The 5,397-nt window shown below is 48.6% G+C and overlaps 2 pseudogenes; both read right to left on the bottom strand.

The window, feature by feature from the left end:
* Positions 1-251: 251 nt before the first annotated feature.
* On the bottom strand, positions 252-332 carry LOC132533299 (small nucleolar RNA U3; annotated as a pseudogene).
* Positions 333-1,775: 1,443 nt separating this feature from the next.
* Positions 1,776-2,214, bottom strand: LOC103123983 (cyclin-dependent kinase 2-associated protein 2-like; annotated as a pseudogene).
* Positions 2,215-5,397: the final 3,183 nt, after the last annotated feature.

Here is a 5,397-nt window from a genome sequence, read left to right as displayed (position 1 = left end):
GTTGAGCTCTGAGGTTGCTTCCCCCCTGCAGGTGGGAGCAGACATGGACTGACTTGCTGCCTCAAGAGATAGCTCAGTAGGTAGGGTGCCTGTACTGCCATGTGCATCACCCAGGCCCAAGCCTTGGTGCCACACAGAAGTGTCATGACCTGGGGAAGCTCTGGTGCTGTTCTCTCTCCCTCTCCCCTCCCCCCGCCTTTAAAAACTGGCCCTGCACAGAACTTTGGTGGATGGCGTGGTGGCTTACACGGGCCAGGAGTGGTTATGGAATTATATCCTGGAATTCTCATTTTGTAACATACTATAGAAATGATCCCTGAAAGTATAGTCTTTGGAAATCTCATTTTGTAAAACACTGTTAAATCACTAATTTAAAAAAAAATGGGGGGTCGGGCGGTGGCGCAGTGGGTTAAGCGCATGTGGCGCAAAGCGCAGGGACCGGCGTAAGGATCCCGGTTCGAGCCCCCAGCTCCCCACCTGCAGGGGAGTCGCTTCACAGGTGGTGAAGCAGGTCTGCAGGTGTCTAGCTTTCTCTCCCCTTCTCTGTCTTCCCCTCCTCTCTCCATTTCTCTCTGTCCTATCCAACAACGAATTGCGTCAACAAGGGCAATAATAATAACCATAACGAAGCTACAACAAGGGCAACAAAAGGGGGGAAAAATGGCCTCCAGGAGTGGTGAATTCATGGTGCAGGCACCGAGCCCAGCAATAACCCTGGAGGAGGAAAAAAAAAATGAAGGGAAAAAAGGACCCCCAGGAATGTGCATGCATGAGGCCTGACTCTGCACAAAGCAAAAGGTGTGGGCACCTGAGTCCTAGTATGAGAACTAAGGTACGGCCTGGGCTGCAGGGGTCTAGCCAGGACAACTTTGGAGGGGCTTTCTGAGGGAGGGGGTTGAGGGTGTGACCATGGGGGAGCCTGAACAGCGCCTCTTACCTAGAGAAAGATCCTGACTTTAGACAGGGGGTGGGGCTGCAGAGCCACTCACCCCACCCCTGGTTCTTCAGCTTCCTCTCCTGCCCCTCTCTCCACATCACTGGCTGCTCTCTGCCCTTCACTGCCTCTGCCTTATTTTCTTATTTATTTATTTATTTCCTTTCTACATGACGGGTTTTGTCTTGTCAGTTTAAGTTTTTAATATCTTATTTGTTAGACAGAGAAAGAGAAATTGGGGCTGGGTGGTGGCGCACCTGGTTGAGTGCACATGTCATAATGCTCAAGGTCCCAGGTTCGAGTTTCCAGTCCCCACCTGCAGGAGGAAAGCTTCACAAGTGGTGAAGCAGTGCTGCAGGTGTCTTTCTGTCTCTCTTGCTCTCTATCACTGCCCCTTCCCTCTCAATTTCTGGCTGTCTGTAGCCAATAAATAAAGATAATAAAAAAAAAAAAAGGAAGAGAAATTGAGAAGGGGAGATAGGGAGAGACAGATACCTGCAGCTCTGTTTCACCACTTGTGAAGTTTCCCCCTGCAGGTGGAGACTGGGGGCTTGAACCTGGGTTCTTTTTTTTTTTTTTCTGAGAGAAAACTCCAATTAACTTTTATTTATATAAAAAGGGCATCGTTAGCAAAAGACTCGGAGAAAAAGAGTGGATATGGCCCAGGAGAAAGGCCAGGGAGGCGACAGGCCCTGGGAGGAGGCCCTGGGAAGCCCCGGGCAGGGTGAGAGGTACCGGGTGAAGTGCTGCGTGGACGGCCAGAGAGCACTCCAGCACCCGCATGGTGGGCAGGTCGCGGTGGGGCTCACAGTGACTTCGCAGCTGACTGCTGCAGGGGCGGGGGTCCTAGTTAGTGCCGCTGGCTGCAGTGTGCCACCCTGGGTCCCAGAGGGCACTGGCCAAGGGACACAGGAGAGAAGGTCAGGCTGGGGAGTGCAACTCGGGGTGAAGACCAGGCATCCGGACACTGCGTCCAGTAGTTCACGGGCATCGTGTTACGTGTGGGCATTGCTCTCTGTCTCAGCCAGACACTCTCGGACCAGGGCCCGGGCGTGGATGATGCCTCTCTTCAGGCGCTCCATGGCGTTCTTACTGCCCGCGTAGGTGGGCCAGATCTTTTGCCCATCTCTTCGATGGCCGACAGCAGGTCCGTGTAAGTGCTCTGGGATCCCTGGGCACCTGGTGGCTTCATGGCCTGTGCGTAGCCCATGGAGGGAGGTCCGAAGTCGTTAAACTATGGCCTGAATAAGGCAGCGGCTCCATGCACCGAGCTCGAGGGCAACGGGACACCACTTATGAAGCGACTCCTCTGCAGGTGGGGAGCTGCGAGCTGGAACCCGGATCCTTATGGTGGTCCTTGCACTTTGTGCCACGTATGCTCAACCTGCTGCACTACCGCCAGAGTCCCCCAACCTGGGTTCTTATGCATTGTAACATGTGTATGCAACTGAGGGTGCCACCACCTAGCCCTTTGACCTCTTTTTAAAATTTTTTGTTATTGATTTAGTTATGATCAACAAGTCCATTGATTAAGAGGGGTACAATTCCACACAATTCCCACCATCAGATTTTCCATATCCCATCCCCTCCATTGGAAGCTTTCCTATTCTTTACCCTGTTGTGACCCCAGCAGGAGTTTGGGACTATTAGCATACAAATGACCTCACCCTGAAGAGGTGCTTCAGAGAAGGGGATGTATAAAAGCAGGGACTTTGAGCAGGTCACTTTTTGGCTGTTGCTGCTTCTCCTGGTCAGAAGCATTTCAGCGGAGGTGTCCAGGTATCCGCCATGGCCTTCTGGGAACTGAACACTTGTGACTCTGCTAGCCAGTAAACTTTTAGACCCCTCTACAGCCATGAGCAACCTTTACCAGAGCTGATAATTCTTTATCTTTAATGGGGCTAAACTTTTGATAACTATACTCAGACTTTATGGACCTAGTATACTCTAACCCTTGATGACAAGTGCTTATTTTGCCTTTTATCCGTTTCACCCTAAAAAAACCTTGTATTGTTTAAACCAGTTCCCAGCTCCCTGCTGTGAATCCTTTTACACGCCACAGCAGCCCCCAAACCAAACCCCTTTTAAAGTTAAATTACAACATTATCCCTCTGGGAGTATGGACCCAGGATCGTTATGGGGTGCAGGTGGGAGGTCTGGCTTCTGTAGTTGCTTCTCTACTGGACATGGACACTGACAGGTTGATCCATACTCCCAGCCTGTTTTATCTTTCCCTAGTGGGGCAGGGCTCTGGGGAGGTGGGGTTCCAAGACACATTGGTGAGGTCATCTGCCCAGGGAAGTCCGGTTGGTGTCATGATAGCCTCTGCAACTTGGTGGCAGAGGGTTGATATTTCAGGCCTGGCGTCTCTGGACACTGTCTCAAGTAAAAACGTCGAAGTGGTACTGGTTGCATTGACCTCTTTTCTGATTCTTGACAGGGTTGCTTGTCAACTTGACAACTTGACAGGGTTGCTTGTCCCCCAAGTTCCCGTCACTTCTGCCTGGCATGCTAGAATTTATGGTACACTGCTTGCTGGCTAGAATTCATGGTAACCCCCTAAATCAGTAGTCTCAGAGCTTTTCTGTGTATTCGCAGATGTGCAGTTTCAAAATAATAATACAAATAAACATAAAAGTTAAAAATTCAGTCTCGATGCACATACTCCCCACTGAGTCTGAACAAGGCAGCACTGTTTTCGGGCTGTGTTATCTCTACAATCTCTTTAAATATTTATTTATTAATTCCCTTTTGTTGCCCTTGTTTTATTGTTGTAGTTATTATTATTGTTGTTATTGATGTCGTTGTTGTTGGATAGGACAGAGAGAAATGGAGAGAGGAGGGGAAGACAGAGGGGGAGAGAAAGATAGACACCTGCAGACCTGCTTCATGGCTTGTGAAGCGACTCCCCTGCAGGTGGGGAGCCGGAGGCTCGAACCAGGATCCTTACGCTGGTCCTTGCACTTAGCGCCACCTCCGCTTAACCCACTGTGCTACCGCCCAACTCCCTATCTCTACAATTTTGAAAGAGAGAGAGACAAAGGGAGAGACTACAGCAGTGAAACTTTCCCAGATATACTGGGAACTGGGCTTACACCTGGGCACATGCATGGCAAAGCAGACACCTTCTCAGGTAAGCTGTCTTGTTGTTGACTTCTACTTTTGTTGTTTGTTTGCTTTTTTTTTTTTTTTTAAACTTGAACACTGCTCAGCTCTGGCTGATGGTGGTACCAGAGATGAAATCTGTGACCTCAGGTGTGAAGGGCTGTTGTGCTCCCTCCCTGGCCCTCACACATCTCTATTCCTTGAGGTGACATTGTGGTGTGAGGATTAGCCTTCCACCAAGTGACATAACTGGCCCCACGTACAGAGGTACCGAGTGGCAGGATCGAAACCCCAGCCCAGGTGAGTCAGGTCCCCCCTCTAGCCCTGCAGCTGCGTGTCCCAAACTGCAGCCTCCACATTTTAACCGTCTGCACAGACCACCTGTCCTATTACTCACATTTTCTCTTTAAACCGACACCCTTTGTTCCCCAAATTTATCTTCAGAACAAACACTACTACAATGAATAGAAATCAAGTGCCCCTCACTACAAAGGTATGATCACTTTGAAAATATATACTCAGGTGGGTGGGTGGGGAGAATACAGGTCCATGAAAGATGATGAATGACATAGTGGGGGTTGTATTGTTAAATGGGAATCTGGGGAATGTTATGCATGTACAAACTATTGTATTTACTGTTGAATGTAAAACATTAATTCCCCAATAAAGAAATAAATTATTTAAAAAAAATATATATATATACTCAGGGAGGGTCGGGTGGTACTCTTTGTTGAGCACACATGCTACAGTGCACAGGGACATGGGTTTGAGCTCCCTGGTCCCCACCTGCAGAGGAAAAGCTTTGCAAGTGGTGAAGCAGTGCTGCAGGTGTCTCTCTTCTTCTGTCTCCCCCTGCCCTCTTGATTTCTGGCTGCTTTATACAATAAATAAAGATAAAAAATAAAATATATACAAGGTGGAGGGCAAGTGGTGGTGCACCTAGTTGAGCACACATGTCACAGTGCGCAAGGACCCAAGTTCAAGCCCCCAGTCCCTACTTGTGGGGGAAGCTTCACAAGTGGTGAAACAGGGCTGCAGGTGTTGCTCTGTTTCTCTCTCTATATATATCTCCCCCTGTCAATTTCTGTTTCTACTCAAGAAATAAATAAGATAATAATTGAAGTATTAAAAAAGGAAAATATAAACAAAAGGAACAAAAGAAATAAAGAAGGAAAGAGAGGAAGGAAGGAAAAATGACATTCAGAAGCCCTGGATTTGTAGTGCTGGCACCGAGCCCCAGTGATAACCTTGGAGGAGAAAACTAACAATAATGAATTGCATTATGGCCAAATGCTGTTGCTTGCTGGAAGCTCACTCTGTTCAGCATGGAGCCCAGCAAGCATTGGTGGATATTAAAA

This window comes from Erinaceus europaeus, chromosome 15 (assembly GCF_950295315.1).
Source record: "Erinaceus europaeus chromosome 15, mEriEur2.1, whole genome shotgun sequence".
NCBI lineage: Eukaryota > Metazoa > Chordata > Mammalia > Eulipotyphla > Erinaceidae > Erinaceus > Erinaceus europaeus.
This window is presented reverse-complemented; position numbering and strand designations above follow the sequence as displayed.